Raw genomic sequence first — 14201 nt, forward strand, 5'->3', positions numbered from 1 at the left:
GTATATTTTAAAAATGAAAAACAAAAACTTTATTACAAGTAAAGATACAGCCTATTTTCTCTCCCAATAATGAAACAAGCAGTTTCATCAGTTTGTCCTTTTTCAGTACTTTAAAATTGTTGCTCATATTATGTTGCAGCAGATTTGAATTTTGCAAGCCAAGGACTTTTGTTGAGCCCTTCATCTTCAAAAAGTGCCCTTGAGCTGAGCTTTCAGCTAACCTCTGTTGAAACCCAGCTTCAATTACATTTTGAGAGATTAGGAGCTGTTTGTGATGTCTTTGGGAATGGCAACACCAGGCTGTAGCAAGGGTGTAAGTGTGCTGTTCTTGAGTTTGCTGCTGTTTCTCCTCACCGAGGTAGCTGTGTTTTGTGGGCTTTGAATTTGTATAAAAGCTGAAGGGACACAGACCTTTGCTATCCCACCAAAGCGAGCAGACCTGCTCAAATGAGTAAGGACCACATAGCCTGACTTAGCAGCCTTGCACACACGAGATTCAGCGATGAGGCACTTTCATCCATTAGATCTTTATTTATCATTATCACCTTGCTACTAAATTATAAGCAAGAACGTACTTATTCTCCATAAAAATGCTAATAAATTCCTCTTGCACTCATTTAAGCACCAGCCAGATAGCTTTACGTTCCACAGTGACACTTAACATACCAAGGTAATTGTTTTACTGCGGTGTGTTTTCTGCACTCTGAGCAATCAGGTTTGCCCTGTACTTGTCGCTTGCTCAGCATTTTGCTACGCTGAACAAACAGGATGTCACTGAGAAACCTGGGAATCTTTAGAGTGTTTTAAAAGACTTTAGATGGAGGAGCTTAAACTCATCTTTGTATCTTTTGGTATCTGCTTGTTCTCGTTTTTTGCCCTGGAGCACCAACATTCATACTTTATTTACAGATCTCAACAGGCTTTGCCTTGTCAAATATTTTGAATTCCGTAATGAGGTGTGTAATGTCTCTTATATAAGCTCTGGTTCTTGCTTTCCTAGGATGCCTTGCTGTTTTGTGCTTAAATGGATTTGCTTGTTCACTTTACTCATTCTGCTTTTTACGAAGGAATTAAGAAAATAACATTCAGCTTCTCTTCTCCCACCATGTCCTAACTCTCCCCCTACTCCCAGAAAATCCCAAGCAATCACCCTGCTTCAGATCATCAGCTTGGTTGTTTGGAACTAGTATCAGAGATATCTTTTTGATAGCAAATATTGTAATAGGCACTGAAACTGTACATCCAAAAATGAACTGTGAGCATGTAAGTTGTCAGTCGGGCACTATATAATAATAACTCTCTCAATTACTCTATTGAGAAGAGTCTGAGGTCAGAAAGGTCCGTTTTGAACAGTGGGTCTGAACTGCTGTAGGGTTGTGCCAGAGGCCACAGAACTTCGCTTGCTAGCAGCAAGCCCGTACCTCCTCACTGGCATAGAGCCTGTCCCAAAATCTTCCGACATTAATGTAAAAGCTTTGAGTGGTGGAGGATCCCCTAGCAGGCAGCTGGCGTGTGTGAGGTGCAATAGCCCTAGCTGTATCTACACCGACACATGCACGGGCAGGGGCTGCCTGCTGGTAGTGTGTGTGTGGACTGGGGAAATGGGCACGTGTGGGATTCATGGCTCATGTTGGGCCATCTGTGTGGCACATGCGTGCTGCAGCCAGAGGATCAGATCCACTGCATGTGCCTGATATGTTTTTCAGCCCACAAATATGGCATTTCTGGCTTTCCCAAGGTAGTTTAGATAGATTTTCCCTTCTAGCCTTGTCACCATGAGATAGTGTTGAAATATATAATCTCACAAGATGTTAAAATCACAGAAAATGTGCAAACCTATAAGGTATTACTGAGAGAAGAAGTCACAGTTCCAAGATGCAAGTGAGCTGAGTTGAAGGTGGATGAATGTCTCCAGCAGGAAATGGGTGCACTCATTTGTCCTGGATGAAATCTTCATTAATACTGTGATGGACTAGATATACAATCTGAGCAATTTCTGTTTATGGACTGGCTCTACAATTCATGTTTTACGAGTTTCCTCCCAGGCAAAGCTGCTCCGGTTGGTTCATTAGTGTCTTGTCAGAAAAACAATAGAGAGGATGTTAATCTGAAGCTCAAATACCATGTCAATTAGCAGGCAGGGGTTTTGTACTGTGGAGTTCAGAATGTACTTGGCAGAAGAAATGCAAAGAAACCTTTTATCAATGCGAGAGCCTTAAAGTAGTAGATACAGACACTTCAGCCCCTTTTCTAAATATGGTCGCAAAATAGTTTGCACCAGATGCCAACTGTGAATGACACTTTGTTAATGTCATTTTTTAGATAAAAATATTAGAACAGAACTTAACTTTCATAGCAAATATGTGGATATTTTGATGAGATACTTTGGAGACAGAAACAAATGAAAAGCCTGCTCTACTTCATGATATAGAGAGGCAAACGAAGAGAAGGTCACTCCTCTGGAAGCTGATGATAGATGCACTTTTCAGGAGCCCCGCCCTGAGTGTGGAACATACTGGTAGCAATATACTGTGGGAGAGTCCTGTTTTATTAGCAGGCAAAAAAAATCATAACTTCTGCATGCAATCATCAGTAGAATCTGTGTGAAGTCATTTCCTTTCAGCACAATGGGATAAAACAGTGCACTTGGGAAACTGTGAGGGGAGTGAAATCCAGGGATTATGGATGTGCATGTCGGGGCTGTCTCACCTGGTGCCTTGGCTCTCACTGCTGGGAGGAAACAACTGAGCCTCAGCAGCTCTTCTGGTAATATGTGCTGCATCTGGGGGAAGTGCTTCCATCTCTACGTTCAGTTTCTAAATGTTTTAAATTAAAATAAATACTTCAGTATTTCAGTCCATTAGAAGAAGCTGGCTTTGATGCAGTTGCATTAAGGTCTGAACTAACAGTGCCAGAAACCTTTTTCAACCACTTACACTGGGTAATGTAGGCATAAAATGCTAGTCACTAGAAATTGCAGTGTCACGTTCATTTTGTACGTGCACATAGCTATGCTAGCTTGAAGACAGGAGACAGCTAAGACATTAATTTCTTAGCTAGAAAAAACACCTGCATGAGGTTTGAAATCGTGGTCTCACTGACTATGTGTACTGCTTTATCAGATTGCTCCCGGGGACTGACCCAGGAAAGCATCCCAGGCTGGAGTTCACATGCACATTTCAGGCCCTTGCCATACTTTCCAAATGCCCCAGATGTGTCCACACAAGGTTGCACTGAGTGTCCTTGTGATCTCCTATTCTACAGCGCTTTCAGCAATATCAGCAAGAGAAATGCTTTCTATGTGACCTACCATGTAGCTCTACCTAAGTGGCCCTGCTTGTGTCTGTTCATGATTGCCAGTAGCAAAAGTAGGGAAAGAACCTTTCTTTAGCTTACCTGGGCCTTGCCTGGACCTGTGAATTCTCAGCTGGTCCCACTGCTTCCCCAGAGGTTGCCTGTTTGAAGCTGCTGCCAGCAAAGCCCCACTGGCTGAGCCTGAGCCCCCACCGGGATCCCTGGGGCCAGGACAGTCAGCAACCTGTGCCTTCCCTCTTGCTGTCCTTGTCTCAGGCTCAGGCTCTCCCTGGACCTTAGTCACAGCAGAGGTCCCCAGCACGCACATTTGGCAGCACAAACCCCCTGGGAGATGAGGAAGGTGAGACCCTTCCCGTGTGCGTGCTGCAACTGGATTGTTACAGCTTCCTCATGGAACTGAGTCATGAGAGAGAACGTGCGTTGCCAAGTGATAAACGCTTTGGGCAGGATTCAGCCTGGGACACTGAAATTAGTCATCTAATGTATGTGTAGATTAGATTTCTAAGCTCCCATTATAGATGGTGAAGATCCAGTCCACAAATCTGAGGGGAGGCGTATTCATCAGAGAGGGTGGGGTCTGGAGACTGAGTCTGCCCATGGTGAGGAAGACACTAAGAGGCTCCATTCAGTTGCCCTCTAACTAATACTGATAACTGGTACCTTTGAGATGCCCAAGGCTACCTTAGGCATCCAGATGGGGCTTGCACATTTGACACAGCACCTACAGGAGACCTTAGCTCTTCTGCTGCAGCAGCTGGAGGCCAGCCAGAAAACTCCAGGGCATCTTAATGGCACCAGACACCAACGCTTTGGCAGCTGAATCTGACTGCAGTAGGAACTGTGATGCCCAGCTCACAAATAAAGGTTTGCAATTAGGTGCTTAAATTTAGATACCTCAATCTCAAACTGAATCCCACCTTTGTTTTCTGGCAAGAGCCAAAAGCCACTCTGAAGACATTTACATCCATAACACACAGAGAACATAGACCAAAGACAGTTCCTCACGGCCCACGCTCAAACCAGCATCCCCTTGGCCTCTCTCCCCTCTGGCCCTAAGACTGCCCAAGGCATGGGGATGCAGCCCTCTTCCTTCCCAGCCTCTTTGGAAACCTCTGCAAACCCAGCCTGAAGCAAAGACTATTTGAAAGACAGGCAGCCTGGAGAGAAATCTCTCTGGCTGTGGTCCTTCACAAAGATTTTAGAATCAGCTGTGCCCCCACAGAGCAGTGCTTGGGCCTGAACAGCATCAGATCATCAAGAAAGGGCACCCTGCCCTGCCCTTCCTTCAGAGCAATGCAGGTGAAAGCCTGGCTGAAGGCAGCGCTTGCCCAGTTAACTCATGTGGAGGAAGTGACCACTGCCACCTCCTTTCCCCACAGGTGGGTGAGCAATTGGTCCTTTCCACCCTTACCCTTGGTGTCTGGCTGGGGACATCTCACAGCCCTGGCCTCAGCCCCCCGTGCCAGCACAGGGCTGCGAGAGGACATTCACGCTGCCTCTGAGAGCTCATCGTGTTGAAGAGGCAGCTCCCCTCATCGCTGCGGGTAAGACACAGGCTTTGGCAATGATCAGGACCGGGCACAAAACCTCCCAGTGAGGAACTGCCATGAGGTTTGCTTACAAGGCACAATCTTCTGCTCCCCTTGTGCTGTAGCCTTTTGAAGGCCACATGGTCACTGTCAGCCTTTGATGCAGTCAGTGGTTGTACCAGTGACCATGCACCATGACCTTCAATGCCCGGGGACAAGACCTTGTGAGCGCAGCACAAGGTCTGATGTGAACATGCCTGTAGTACCTAACAAACTTCAAAAAATTCTGTCCTCTGAGAAGTTACTGCAGATACTCTTGGTGATGTGGAGAAGAGTGACACCAGATTTTTATCCTGGAAAAGTTGCATGGTACTTAGACTTCAAAATAGCTATTGGTTATGTATCACCATATGAAAAATAGCTCTGATTACAGGCATGAATAATAGTGTATTTCACATTCCTTGTAGGTTCTATTTATGCATTTGCTAACAAAATAATTACTATAGTTGCACTGAATTATCTGGGTATAAAATTTATTAGTACAGAGGATAAGCTCAGTCAGTGAACTGTCAAGCTGCACATAACCTTGCCAGTATAACCAACGTCGTGTTATGCTTGTCATAATTGTTTGATAACTCCATTGTTTGATCCTCTGACAGAAGAACCTGTATTTGTTATTGCTTATGTTCATTCTTATTATCATAATAGCCATTCAGATCCATATCTTACATACAGCATACACTGAACCTAGCAGATTTGTTTGGGGAAAAAACCCACCTTCTTAGCAATACACCAGCTCAGTGTACCCCTCCCTACTCCTACTTACCCATTACCTTCTCAGCAAACACCCGATTGCCTTGTCAGTCCAGAATGTGCTTGGATGCAAGAGATACAATTAACACTGTTGAGAAATGTTCAGGTGTTATCTCCTGGGTCTGAAGAGTCTTGTGTTTTAGCGATAAAAGCTACCATCAAAGAGAAATGCACAGGAATGCTTTTGTTTGGGCCTTCACCAACAGAAATAGTAGAAGTTATTCAGAAAATGAAACAATTAGGTAAAATTGAGACTATAAGCAAGAAAGAACTGAAGGTGGCACTGTAGGAACAGACATTCCCCTTTTTAGAAAATAAAGATGGTAAATGCCTGCTTGCTCTTTCTCTTTGAAACGAGAAGAAAAAGAAGCGAAGATTGTCAGACATGAGCCATATTCTCCCATAGCTTTTTCTCACTTTTTGCTAGTGAATATATATTCAGTCCCCTTCCCCAGAATGGGAGGGCTTCAAGGAGAGCGTCAGGGCGCTCGGTGTCCTTTCCCGCAGAACAGGCACAGGGCTGTACAGCCCGCAGCGTGCAGGCTGCCGGCACCGCAGCAGGGTGGTCAGCTGAACGTGGGGAACTGCAGCCCGTTTGGTGCCAGGCTGAGGAACCATCAGCTACGGCACTTTTCTTTCCCAGGTGAGTGAGGGCTATGGCAGAATATTTACTTTCCACAGATCTACCCCTAATGCTCACTAGAAGGGCACAAAGAGAGGCTTATCACAAGCGCATCTAAACCAACCAGTCTTTACACAAAATGCTGAGGGTTATGACTCACGCCTGCAACTCTTAATTCCAGTCAAGCCTTCAAACTAGCTTTGCCTAAACTAATCCCCCATCCTTTTCTTTGCCCCTTTGTTCCCACTCCACTGTAGGTGGTGGCCGTGCTGGGCTGCAGGCAGGAGGGCTTTCCAAGAGGAACCCTTTCGTCCTGCAAGAAATCACGGCTGTGTTGCGGAGGGGTTTGTGGTTTTGGAAACTATGGCCTAGAGCTCCAGAAGTGTCCAGCACCCACTCTGGGGACACACGGCAAGGACGAAATCCCGAACCGCTGCACAATTTGACCACAGCGTAAATGTCTAGTTTTGGAAATATTACAGGCTAGATGCACACATCTCAGAAGAAAACTTGTGGATTATAGCCAGCATCTGCATCTACCATAGTGCTGTTTCATAGTGCTAGAAAGTTTTTTAAGACAGAGATCTGCCTTCCTGCTCAGCCACAAGAACCGGACTCCTGTGTTAGGAAGTGGCAGTGGGACCTGGTCTGGGGGTTAGCTTGGGCAGCGAGAGCACAGAGGTGGGTTTTACATTTAATTTGGATTTGGTGCAGTTAGTGGGTATTTTTACTTTGTTTTGGACTTGTTTTGGATTATCTGAAGATGCAGCCTTTTCTGGTCACAAGTCTGCTCCTATTGATCAACAATATAATGTGTTTTTTTTTTCACGAGAAAGACAAATCATTTGTCACTGTAGGCAGAAGCAGGCATGAAAGCTTTGAACATCAGGAAAGGGACCTTGAGCTGGACTCTGCACCAGGAGCAGGGTGCAGAGCAGTGCACCAGTGCACAGTGCGTCAAAACGAGACAGACCTTCAAGCAACGGCAGCTCCGACACCAGTTAGCTGGTGGGGAACCAAAAAGTGTAGCAAACCTGTGTGTGTGCACACATGCATATAACACAATGGAAGTTCAAGACAACAATATCATACAAAACAAGAATGTTTTTAAATGTATATGCTGGAAACTGAAAAATATAGCCATTGTGTGGAGGATGTATGTTTCTGTGATGTATGATTCTGTGGATTGTGTTCAGCCCAGGACGCCCCATGCCTGTCTTTGTGAACCTGGGGACAGCCAGTGACATCCCCACCAAGGACTGTTGCAAAGGCTTCACAAATGCATGAGAGCTGTGCAAGGCGTTTAAGCACTAGTAAAAACAAGTATCTAGGGAAACTTGTTACTTGCTGTAGCAAGTTGCTACAGCGTGTAGCTTATTACCTGTTGTAACAGGTTTGCACAGGGTCTGGAGTTGCCTTCTATGAGGTTGCTACAAGGTTTGTACCACGGAGGTTAAGCTCCATAGCATTTTGCCAATGCTAAATTTTACTCTCAAGGAAAAATGCAAAAAAAGACTTTGTTGGGGTTAATAAAGCTGTGGGGACAGCCCAGCGTCCCCAAAGTAAAAACCATTCCTACCTTCTTGCTTGTAACCTCTGCTGCTGAGCAGGGTGTTGTATTCGAGCCATCCAGGGTGTCTTTGGGCATAAGCTTTGTTCCAGGACCCAGAGTATGTGAGCGTGCCATGCCTCTGAGCCTGGGGGTGAAGCTGGTGTGCATCATGATGACAACTCGGGTAGAAAGAGTGGGGCGTTGTCCCCAAAGGGCAACTTGCAAGGCACTTGTGAAGATTTCAAAGGTGTAACTTTAGGATTTAACAGACTGATGCCTCCAACTGAGGGGTCTGTTGTGAGGGAGGGGTGTTATTCTGGGTGTTTCCTTCATGTCGGCATTGCTGCTCTCTGAAGGTCTTTCTCTGTAGGAGGGAAAGGCAAGCTCCTTCCATCACTTCGATAGGCGAACCAGGAGCTTTCTCTTTCCAGGGCCCAAGGTGTGATGGAGTGTGCTCCAGGGAGCTCCCCTTGCCCAAGGAAGCATCCAGCTGAGGTCCTGCAGCCTGACAGAGATTTTAGGGCCCTCAACTTCATCTCTGCTTCTGACACCACAGTGCCCTAGCTCTGAGCGTGTCTTGCCAAACAGGAAAGACAAGCAAAACAAGCACATGGTGTATTTTTCTAGAGATGCCAAGGAAGACTGTGTAGGCAGGAATCTGGTATCAGCCTGGATATTGTCCCCTGGGAGACTTCTCTCTATAAGTGATTCTCAGTTATGGCCGTGATGAGCACATGTTGATACCAAAATCTTCATCAGTGAGCCACCACATGAAAGCGTGCTTATTGTCCGGGTGTATGTTAACTGCTCAGATTACGGCTTCTGTGAAAGTGTTTTATTCGCATGGGAAATGCCAGGACCGCTGTGAGGCGGTACTCATTGTGGCTCATAGCCTGCCTTGCTTCGTGTAAGAAATGGGAGATTTGCATACAACACTTACGGCATTTGAATTATGAGAAAATAGAAATCTTTTCTATGTCTCTCTCTCGCTCTCTCTGACACCCTTCTGTTTAACAAGTCCCATCATCCTCAATAGGAGGCAGTTCATATGTCAGCGGTAGGATAATGGCTGGCTCTAAGGTAGCAGATAACTAATCTGCCTCTTGAAGTTCTACAGAAACTGTCCTTTCTATTTATTTTACTTGACCTGGAAAGAGCAAAGTGCTGTTAAGCCAGCAGGTTTGATTGATTGCAGATATATATCTATACCCAGGAGTCTCGCCTATCGGTAAGTTACTTCCAAGTAAGCACGGGTTTGATTTGCAAGCTTTGTCCTTAATCTAAAGCAATGTGTAACAGAAAGTTAGACCTCAAGTCATAGGCTGCTAACAGTTATAAATAAAGGTAATCACTATGAAACAAAACAAGTTACTTGTTCAGATGATTTGTTAAAATAAATTAAAATATAATGTGCTAGGGCTGCTCTTTAGATGCTTTTGAACATCCTCCATTGGTCTCTGTCATCTGGTGACTTCACTCAGTAGCAATTGATTTTAAGAAGGAGAAAAATACAAATTATTCATTTGGATGTTTCTCTCCCACACATTCACGAGAAACATCTGTCTTTAAGTACTGTAATATGTCTGAGGCTATGACAGCTCTGCTTTCTCAAGGGAGTATTTACCACTAACCTGGGGAGCTTGATGATTTCTAGAAAATTTTGAAGTATGACAATTATGAGACAGCATGTAATAGTCGTTAAATTGTGTGTGTTTATTCTGGTCATAGATTGAGCAGTGGTGTATTTTAATCTTTGATTTTGAGCCACCTAGTGGCAATATAAATGAGCTAAGATTTCTATGCTTAAGAGTTCTGGACCTTTCTTGGCAACTGTGTACAATTTAATGGGACTAAGCTCAGCAAAGTGAATAAAACCGCTGCATTGTATAAGGATCCTGTGCCCATATTTAACTTCTTGTGGTGAAGATTTATTATTTGTGTGTGTGAAATTATTGACGTCAACGTTTTGTCTCTTTTGCTAAAGAACTGGTTCTTTTGTCAGAAATACAGTAAAAATGTCAATGTTACCTAGTAACAAGGAGGTAAACTGTTCCTTCAGATTGATCCTGTCACTGGGCTGCTCCAGGTCTCTGCTGAGGCTGTTTCAAGCCACTTGTCCCTCTGGCAGCCTTGCTGGGGACCTCCCGGCTCACCAGGCGCTTGGATGGTGCTTGGCAGACGTGACAGCAGGGTGCACCTACTGCCTGCCTCACCTCAGCCACTGCCCCTTTTCCACTGGTGACACAAGCCTGTGCAGAGGGTCAGCCAGCCTGGGGCCACATCACTCTGCGGCCCTTAGGCAGATGGTTGGAGAAGATTCCCCAAAATATCCTTGCGTAGGGTCAGGAGGGAACTAGTGTGAGTGGAACCCCCTGACTCTGATCCTGGGCTTTGCCATGTGTGTCCTCAGCGCTTGCTGTTAGCTTTCATTCCCCAGAGCCTTTTCATCCAGTGTATTCTAATATCAAAATCTGATCTTAAAAATAGTATCTTCCAAAATTGAGCAATTAATCCAAATATTACACCCTATAACTGAGCTAGCATTAGCAGGGAGCGTTATATACCCATATATCCACGACAGAGCTGCATTTTCCAGGCCTGTTGTCTGGATGATAATCAATCACATGTCCTTTTGCACTCAAAGAACCAAAGTTAATTACAGACCTGCTCAGTGGTCTATGAGATACACTCAGCACCTCAGATATACTGTAGCTAATTTTAGGTTTTTCTAAATGGGAACTGTAGATCAAAGTATCTTTCATTTTGTCCATGTTCTCATATAATGGTCTCAAGAGCATCCAGATCACTAAATCCTTATTGCTAATCTTGCAGGTTAGAAACCACAGTCACCTTTCTTTTCTGTGCTGAATTCTTGAAGCCTTTCTACTCATTGGCCATTCCCTGATGCCACGTTGCATACATCTTCTTTTATGTTCATATATCTCTCAGTTCCCTAAGTATAACTTCCAGATGCTACGACTATGTAGCATTCCAAAAATCCCCTAAATATTACAGCCTATATTCTCATCTGGATTACCAAAATATGCTTTCAGACCAATCTTAAAAATAAATAAAATAGTTCATCCTCTGTTTTTAACATACAGTCTAGAAAAGCAGGGCTCTTCTTTAGAGAGGAGAAAAAACTTTGAATATTACGTCTTTAGTGCTTCCTGAAGGTTAAGATGTTCAAATAATCCCCAGAGTGTTAGCAAAGAGAATATGTCTTACCTTCCGTTATGGACTTCCCTACCCATTTAGCATTTGTAATTTCTGTGCAATACCTCAAGCTTCTGATATGTCATGTTTCTATTTCATTTTCTCCTAAATTGGGTACCAGAAGCATGGGGCCTATTAAGCTGAAAGATAGTTACAGGCAGAGTATGGAGACAGGTGCTCGTTAATTCTTGTTAATTCTGAAAAACCTGTAGAAAGCATTATAAGAATTCCTTGTAAAGTAGGCGAGGAAGGAAATGTCAGCTGGGACAGGGAAACCACAGGAACGGCCCAGATGGGAAAAGAAATTCAGCCACATGTTTGTTATCATGTTGAGTGCAATGAAGCCAAACACCAGGTTGGGGATGAGCCTGGCTGAGGAGAGGGATTTTCTCTCTTCTGCTGAGGGGCTGGATCCAGAAAAAGATGCGTCATTTCCAGATGGCCGCCTGTGTGGTCTGAAACGAAGCTTGGCGCTTACTATGCCGCCTGTTTTCAAGGTCGGACCGGGACAGCTGGGTTCCAGCTGCCCTCACAGCCAGCAGGAGTGACGGGGGGAGTGCTGGAGTCCACCGCCACGACGGGCCTGGGGTGCCGCCCGCTCTGGCGTGCCGTGCCCTGCTTGGACACTGCTCCGAACGCCGGAGGGAGAGAGGCCGGGCAGCCGCTGTGGCTGCCAGCTGATCAACCCGAACCTGGGGGCTGCGGGGCTGCAGTGTTCTCCTCCAGGCGGGAGTTTTTCTCCTGACCTCTGTCACTCCCAGGAGCTTTCTGGCTTTGCAGGGAGGATGAGGGATAGGGGGACAGGTAGGCATAGGAATGGACACCCTGGCTGGTCCTCTGAAGGGGTGGTGGAGACCAGCCCCTCTTCCAGTCCTTATGGCAGTACTGAGTGTGAAATAGCAACCCCCAAATCACCGGCAGTTAGATCCAGAGAGGAATTTAGGAGTCTCGTTCAGACGAAAATCCCAAGAATAAGCAGGCTATCTAAGTGACTGGGGAGGACAAGCCCCACTGATTTTCTGTGCTTGTAAGACAAGGCGACAGTTCTTTAAAACCTGACTTTATCTCTTGCCAGGGTTTGTTTGCTCAGAGGAGATGGAAAATTCCTCAACACTTCCCAGGGGCAGGCAGCAGGATGGAGACACCGCTGCCTCCCTGGAAGGGAGGTTTTGGAGTTGCAGCCATCCCAGGTCTCCTGGCAGAGCAATGGCAGTGGTGGTTCCACCTGGCACAACCGTGGGGTAAACTCTGCCTTCTTCTGACCAGAGAACATGGGAGCATCTGTGTAGAGATGCATGCAGTGAACTTGGGCAGGCAGTTATCGATGCAGAGGGGAGAGAGGGATTTGGGAGTTTGCCACCTGGCCCCTTTACACACCAGGGCGGTGCACGGAGGAGACCCTGAGCAAGGACATTTGCTGGGGACCTCCTGATTTCTCTTTTAGGGCGTTTCACCAGAGAAGGGCTGGCAGTGGTTCTGAGGTAAGCCCTGCCCGATGGAGGTGTACTGAAGCCACTGGGGCTTTTCACCCCTCCTTTAGTCACCTCCTCCCTGGTGTCCCAGTGTCCCCTGCTGCTCTTTGCAGGCGGCAGTGGCGTGGGCTGGGGTGCAGACTGGCACGGGTGCTGGGTGAGCCCTGGGGCAAGGAGATCCATGCGGGGCTCACACCGCTAATGCCACCAGGTCCTGAGAGAACTGGCCAGGCTGCTCTGCCTGCCTCTCCATGGCCACAGGGAGAGCTGCATCCACAGTTTTGTGTGGCATCTCATCACAGGGCATGTCTTGGGCTCACATTAGGCAGCTGAGTGGCACCAAAATTAACAGGCAAAGCTAGAAAGGAGCGATAGCTGGAATATCAGAGTAGAAAATGCCAGACTGGGTCTGCCTGCTCAAGAAAATTGTGTGCGGATAGAAACTGTATAGCAAAGGATAGACTGTTTGAGACAAAGCTATTGAACTGCCATATCTGCCAGTCCACACAGTTCTGGATGTAGTTTAGCTGTGTTACTCCACAACCAAGCCTGAGCAGAGGCAGAGTTGATATTGCTGTGCCACCCCGGTGCCAGTGAACAGTTCCTGGGCTTGTGCTGGTAGCTGTGTAGGGCACCCCGGCTTTGTTAGCTTTGCCATTTCAGCTGTCCTTTAGCCCCATACACATCTGCAGCCCCATACACAAAGCAGAAAGGTCATTCCAACTTGGGGGCTCATGGAATTTGTCATGCAGGATGTATGCTCAGACCTTTTAGATGCAGCACAAGTGCTGGACTGTAGCCACCAAGTAACTTCTATTTCGTCATGGGGAGACCTGCACAAGACCCTCCAAATGTGTCTAGGCAAGGAATAATTTTATGTTCCCATCAAAGACTTACACAGACTCATAGGTATGCATGTATGTATTTATCAATCCAAAAATCACAGTGACACTTCAGATGACAGTATATCACTGGGAGCTCATGTTCAATTGGTTATACACAATGTCCCCTGCAGGGCAATTATTTTCCAGAGAATATTAATGCATAATGTAAGCCACCTTTTTTATTTCTAGATGTATAATTTTGCTTTGGTCATATTCAGAATGTGTGTTGCCTGACACCATCTCACTCACTCTGCATTACTGACCTGTCCCCATTCTTTACTGCTCACCAATTTCTCTCAGCTGCAGGATAAACTTTACATTTTCTTCCTAGTCACTGATGATAGTGTACAGCAGCTTCTCAACCAGAGGAAGGAGCAGTCATGCCAGCCTGTCAGATCCCTGCTTATTAACTGCGGCAGCCAAAAGCCCATGCAGCTGTAGCGAGGCTGCCTGGCCTTCCCGGCACTGTTTCAGCAGCAATACACACTGTGTCCCTTTCCTTCTCACACACTTTACTTTCCCTGCAGAACATTGACAATGATGCTTCAATTCATAGTCGCATTCCTAGCAAAGCGATTAAGCTTAAAAAAAAAAAAAAAAGGAAGCCCAATTGTTTAAAGAGGGATGGATTTCATAAAGGGAGTCCACACTTTTCTGAACTGCATCTGAAGAACAAAGAGAAAGAAACAAAATAATGTGCAGCTAGTTAAGAAATAGCTTTCGGAATTTATTTGGTTGGGAAATGTTTTAATGTTGCTAGTCATGGTTAGACAATAGGGGCATGACCTGAACAGCCTA

General features: G+C 45.8%; 1 long non-coding RNA gene across 1 annotated transcript; it reads right to left on the reverse strand.

Moving 5' to 3' along the window:
• Nucleotides 1-460: 460 nt before the first annotated feature.
• On the reverse strand, nt 461-3724 carry LOC140647157 (uncharacterized). Its single transcript, XR_012040680.1, has 3 exons — nt 3397-3724; nt 2710-2816; nt 461-2075 (listed from the first exon to the last, which is right to left on the reverse strand). It is a non-coding gene; the product is annotated as an uncharacterized lncRNA (long non-coding RNA).
• Nucleotides 3725-14201: the final 10477 nt, after the last annotated feature.

The sequence above is a fragment of the Ciconia boyciana genome, chromosome 2 (genome assembly GCF_034638445.1).
Source record: "Ciconia boyciana chromosome 2, ASM3463844v1, whole genome shotgun sequence".
NCBI lineage: Eukaryota > Metazoa > Chordata > Aves > Ciconiiformes > Ciconiidae > Ciconia > Ciconia boyciana.